Source organism: Schistocerca americana, unplaced genomic scaffold (genome assembly GCF_021461395.2).
Source record: "Schistocerca americana isolate TAMUIC-IGC-003095 unplaced genomic scaffold, iqSchAmer2.1 HiC_scaffold_13, whole genome shotgun sequence".
Taxonomy (NCBI): domain Eukaryota; kingdom Metazoa; phylum Arthropoda; class Insecta; order Orthoptera; family Acrididae; genus Schistocerca; species Schistocerca americana.
This window is the reverse complement of record NW_025725371.1, coordinates 5457285-5463284: the sequence shown is the minus strand read 5'-3', so window position 1 is coordinate 5463284 and position 6000 is coordinate 5457285.

The following is a 6000-nucleotide window of genomic DNA, read 5'->3' as shown; positions in this document are numbered from 1 at the left end:
AGACCAGTATTAGTTTCCGATACACCACTGCAGGTTCAATGTATTCCTTTGACCTTCACATTGACGATGAAACACAGAATTCGCATCGGAATTAAATATAAAAGGCACAATGCCGCCTTAAGTACAAGAATAGAGACTCTTCTTACAGTCTGTGCTTTGAGCCTTTCCTGTGAGACCAGTATTACTTTCCGATACACCACTGCAGGTTCAATGTATTCCTTTGACCTTCACATTGACGATGACACACAGAAATCGCATCGGAATTAAATACAAAGGGCACAATGCCGTCTTAGGTACAAGAATGTAGACTCTTCATACAGTCAGTGCTTTGAGAATTCCCTGTTAGACCAGTATTAGTTACCGATACACCACTGCTGGTTCAATGTATTCCTTGGATCTTCACATTGAGAATAAAACACAGAAATCATATCGGAATTACATGCAAAATGCACAATGCCGCCTTAAGTACAAGAATAGAGATTCTTCTTACAGTCGGTGCTTTGAGCATTCCCTGTGAGACCAGTATTAGTTTCCGATACACCACTGCAGGTTCAATGTATTCCTTTGACCTTCACAATGACGATGAAAAACAGAAGTCGCATCGGAATTTAATACAAAAGGCACAATGCCGCATAAGTACAAGAATAGAAACTCTTCCTACAGTCGGTTAATTGAGCATTCCCCGTGAGACCAGTAATAGTTTCCGATACACCACTGCAGGTTCAATGTATTCCTTGGACTTTCACATTGACGATGAATCACAGAAATCGCATCGGAATTAAATACAAAAATTACATTGCCGCCTTAAGTACAAGAATAGAGACTCTTCTTACAGTCTGTGCTTTGATCCTTTCCAGTGAGGCCAGTATTAGTTTACGATACACCACTGCAGGTTCAATGTATTCCATTGACCCTCACATTGACGATAAAACACAGAAATCGCATCGGAATTTAATACAACAGGCACAATGCCGCCCTAAGTACAAGAATAGAGCCCCTTCTTACAGTCTGTGCTTTGATCCTTTCCTGTGAGACCAGTATTAGTTTCCGATGTACCACTAAAGGTTCAATGTATTCCTTGGACATACACAATGACGATGAAACACTGAAATTACATCGGAATTAAATACAAAAGCCACAATGCGGCTTTAAGTGCAAGAAGAGTGAGACTTCTTAGGGTCTGTGCTTTGATCCTTTCCTGTGAGACCAGTATTAGTTTCCGATACACCACTGCAGGTCCAATGTATTCCTCGGACCTTCACATTGACGATGAAACACAGAAATCGCATCGGATTTAAATACAAAAGGCACAATGCCGCCTTAAGTACAAGAATAGAGACACTTCTTACAGTCGGTGCTTTGAGCATTCCCTGTGAGACCAGTATTAGTTTCCGATACACCACTGCAGGATCAATGTATTCCTTCGACATTCACATTGACGATGAAACACAGAAATCGCATCGGAATTAAATGCATAAGGCACAATGCCGCCTTAAGTACAAGTATAGAGACTCTTCTTAGAGTCTGTGCTTTGGTCCTTTCCTGTGAGACCAGTATTAGTTTCCGATACACCACTGCAGGTTCAATGTATTCCTTTGACCTTCACATTGACGATGAAACACAGAATACGCATCGGAATTAAATACAAAATGCACAATGCCGCCTTAAGTACAAGTATAGAGACTCTTCTTACAGTCTGTGCATTGATCCTTTCCTGTGAGACCAGTATTAGTTTCCGATACACCACTGCAGGTTCAATGTATTCCATGGACATACACATTGTCGATGAAACACTGAAATTACATCGGAATTAAATACAAAAGGCACAATGCCGCCTTAAGTGCAAGAGGAATGAGGCTTCTTAGAGTCTGGGCTTTGATCCTTTCCTGTGAGATCGTTATTAGTTTCCGATACACCACTGCAGGTTCAATGTATTCCTTGGACATACACATTGTCGATGAAACACTTAAATTACATCGGAATTAAATACAAAAGGCACAATGCCGCCTTAAGTGCAAGAGGAATGAGGCTTCTTAGAGTCTGGGCTTTGATCCTTCCTTGTGTGACCAGTATTATTTTCCGATACACCACTGCAGGTTCAATGTATTCCTTGGACCTTCACATTGACGATGAATCACAGAAATCGCATCGGAATTAAATACAAATGGCACAATGCCGCCTTAAGTGCAAGAATAGAGACACTTCTTACAGTCGATGCTTTGAGCATTCCCTGTGACACCAGTATTAGTTTCCGATACACCACTGCAGGTTCATTGTATTCCTTTGACCTTCACATTGACGATGTCACACAGAAATCGCATCGGAATTAAATACAAAAGGCACAATGCCGCCTTAGGTACAAGAATGTAGACCCTTCATACAGTTGCTGCTTTGAGAATTCCCTGTTAGACTAGTATTAGTTTCCGATACAACACTGCAGTATCAATGTATTCCTTGGACATACACATTGACGTTGAAACACTGAAATTACATCGGAATTAAATACAAAAGCCACACTGCCGCCTTTAGTGCAAGAAGAGTGAGACTTCTTAGAGTCTGTGCTTTGATCCTTTCCTGTGAGACCAGTATTAGTTTCCGATACACCACTGCAGGTTCAATGTATTCCTTGAACCTTCACATTGACGATGAAACACAGAAATCTCATCGGAATTAAATACAAAAGGCACAATGAAGCCTTAAGTACAAGAATAGAGACTCTTCTTACAGTCTGTGCTTTGATCCTTTCCTGTGAGTCCAGTATTAGTTTCCGATACACCACTGCAGGTTCAATGTATTCCTTTGACCTTCACATTGACGATCAAACACAGATATCGCATCGGAATTAAATACTAAAGGCACAATGCAGCCTTAAGTACAAGAATAGAGACTCTTCTTACAGTCTGTGCTTTGATCCTTTCCTGTGAGACCAGTATTAGTTTCCGATACACCACTGCAGGTTCAATGTATTCCATTAACCCTCAAATTGACGATGAAGCACAGAAATCGCATCGCAATTAATAACAAAAGGCACAATGCAACCTTAAGTACAAGAATAGAGACTCTTCTTACTGTCTGTGCTTTGATCCTTTCCTGTGAGACCAGTATTAGTTTCCGATACACCACTGCAGGTTCAATGTATTCCTTGAACATACACATTGTCGATGTAACACTGAAATTACATCGGAATGAAATACAAAAGGCACAAAGCCGTCTGAAGTGCAAGAAGAGTGAGACTTCTTAGAGTCTGTGCTTTGATCCTTTCCTGTGAGACCAGTATTAGTTTCCGATACACCACTGCAGGTTCAATGTATTCCTTGAACCTTCAAATTGACGATGAAACACAGAAATCGCTTCGGAATTAAATACAAAAGGCACAATGCCGCCTTAAGTACAAGAATAGAGACTCTTCTTACAGTCGGTGCTTTGAGCATTCCCTGTGTGACCAGTATTAGTTTCCGATACACCACTGCAGGTTCAATGTATTCCTTCGACATTCACATTGACGATGAAACACAGAAATCGGATCGGAATTAAACACAAAAGGCACAATGCTGCCTTACGTACAAGAATAGAGACTCTTCTTACTGTCGCTGTTTTGAGCATTCCCTGAGAGACCAGTATTAGTTTCCGATACACCACTGCAGGTTCAATGTATTCCTTCGACATTCACATTGACGATGAAACAATGAAATCGCATCGGAATTAAATACAATAGGCACAATGCCGCCTTAAGTACAAGAATAGAGACTCTTCTTACAGTCTGTGCTTTGATCCTTTCCTGTGAGACCAGTATTAGTTTCCGATACGCCACTGCAGGTTCAATATATTCCTTTGACCTTCACATTGACGATGAAACACATAAATCGCATCGGAATTAAATACAAAAGGCACAATGCCGCCTTAAGTACATGAATAGAGACTCTTCTTACAGTCTGTGCTTTGATCCTTTCCTGTGAGACCAGTATTAGTTTCCGATACACCACTGCAGGTTCAATGTATTCCTTGGACATACACATTGTCGATGAAACACTGTAATTACATCGGAATTAAATTCAAAAGGCACAAAGCCGCCTTAAGTGCAAGAGGAATGAGGCTTCTTAGAGTCTGGGCTTTGATCCTTCCTTGTGAGACCAGTATTATTTTCCGATACACCACTGCAGGTTCAATGTATTCCTTGGACCTTCACATTGACGATGAATCACAGAAATCGCATCGGAATTAAATACAAATGGCACAATGCCGCCTTAAGTGCAAGAATAGAGACACTTCTTACAGTCGATGCTTTGAGCATTCCCTGTGACACCAGTATTAGTTTCCGATACACCACTGCAGGTTCATTGTATTCCTTTGACCTTCACATTGACGATGACACACAGAAATCGCATCATAATTAAATACAAAAGGCACAATGCCGCCTTAGGTACAAGAATGTAGACTCTTCATACAGTCGCTGCTTTGAGAATTCCCTGTTAGACTAGTATTAGTTTCCGATACAACACTGCAGGTTCAATGTATTCCTTGGACCTTCACCTTCACGATGAAACACAGAAATCACATCGGAATTAAATACAAAAGGCACAATGCCACCGTAAGTGCAAGAGGAATGAGGCTTCTTTTAGTCTGGGCTTTGATCCTTTCCTGTGAGACCAGTATTAGTTTCCGATACACCACTGTAGGTTCAATGTATTCCTTGAACCTTCACATTGACGATGAAACACAGAAATCGCTTCGGAATTAAATACAAAAGGCAAAATGCCGCCTTAAGTACAAGAATAGAGAGTCTTCTTACAGTCGGTGCTTTGGGCATTCCCTGTGTGACCAGTATTAGTTTCCGATACACCACTGCAGGTTCAATGTATTCCTTGGACCCTTACATTCACGATGAAACACAGAAATCGCATCGGAATTAAATACAAAAGGCACAATGCCGCCTTAAGTACAAGAATAGAGACACTTCTTACAGTCTGTGCTTTGATCCTTTCCTGTGAGACCAGTATTAGTATCCGATACACCACTGCAGGTTCAATGTATTCCTTGGACATCCACATTGTCGATGAAACACTGAAATTACATCGGAATTAAATACAAAAAGGCACAATGCCGCCTTAAGTGCAAGAGGAATGAGGCTTCTTAGAGTCTGGGCTTTGATCCTTCCCTGTGAGACCAGTATTATTTTCCGATACACCACTACAGGTTCAATGTATTCCTTGGACATACACATTGTCAATGAAACACTGAAATTACATCAGAATTAAATACGAAAGGCACAATGCCGCCTTAAGTGGAAGAGGAATGCGGCTTCTTAGAGTCTGGGTTTTGATCCTTTCCTGTGAGACCAGTATAAGTTTCCGATACACATCTGCAGGTTCAATGTATTCCTTGGACCTTCACATTGATGATAAAACACAGAAATCGCATCGGAATTAAATACAAATTCACAATGCCGCCTTAAATACAAGAATAGAGACACTTCTTACTGTCGATGCTTTGAGCGTTCCCTGTGAGATCAGTATTTGTTTCCGATGTACCACTGCAGGTTCAATGTATTCCTTGGACATACACATTGACGATGAAATACTGAAATTACATAGGAATTAAGTACAAAAGCCACAATGCCGCCTTAAGTGCAAGAAGAGTGAGACTTCTTAGAGTCTGTGCTTTGATCCTTTCCTCTGAGACCAGTATTAGTTTCTGATACACCATTGCAGGTTCAATGTATTCCTTGGACCTTCACATTCACGATGAAACACAGAAATCGCATCGGAATTATATACAACAGGCACAATGCCGCCTTAAGTACAAGAATAGAGACTCTTCTTACAGTCGGTGCTTTGAGCATTCCCTGTGAGACCAGTATTAGTTTCCGATACACCACTGCAGGCTCAATGTATTCCTTCGACATTCACATTGACGATGAAACACAGAAATCGCATCGGAATTAAATACAAAAGGCACAATGCAACCTTAAGTACAAGAATAGAGACTCTTCTTACAGTCTGT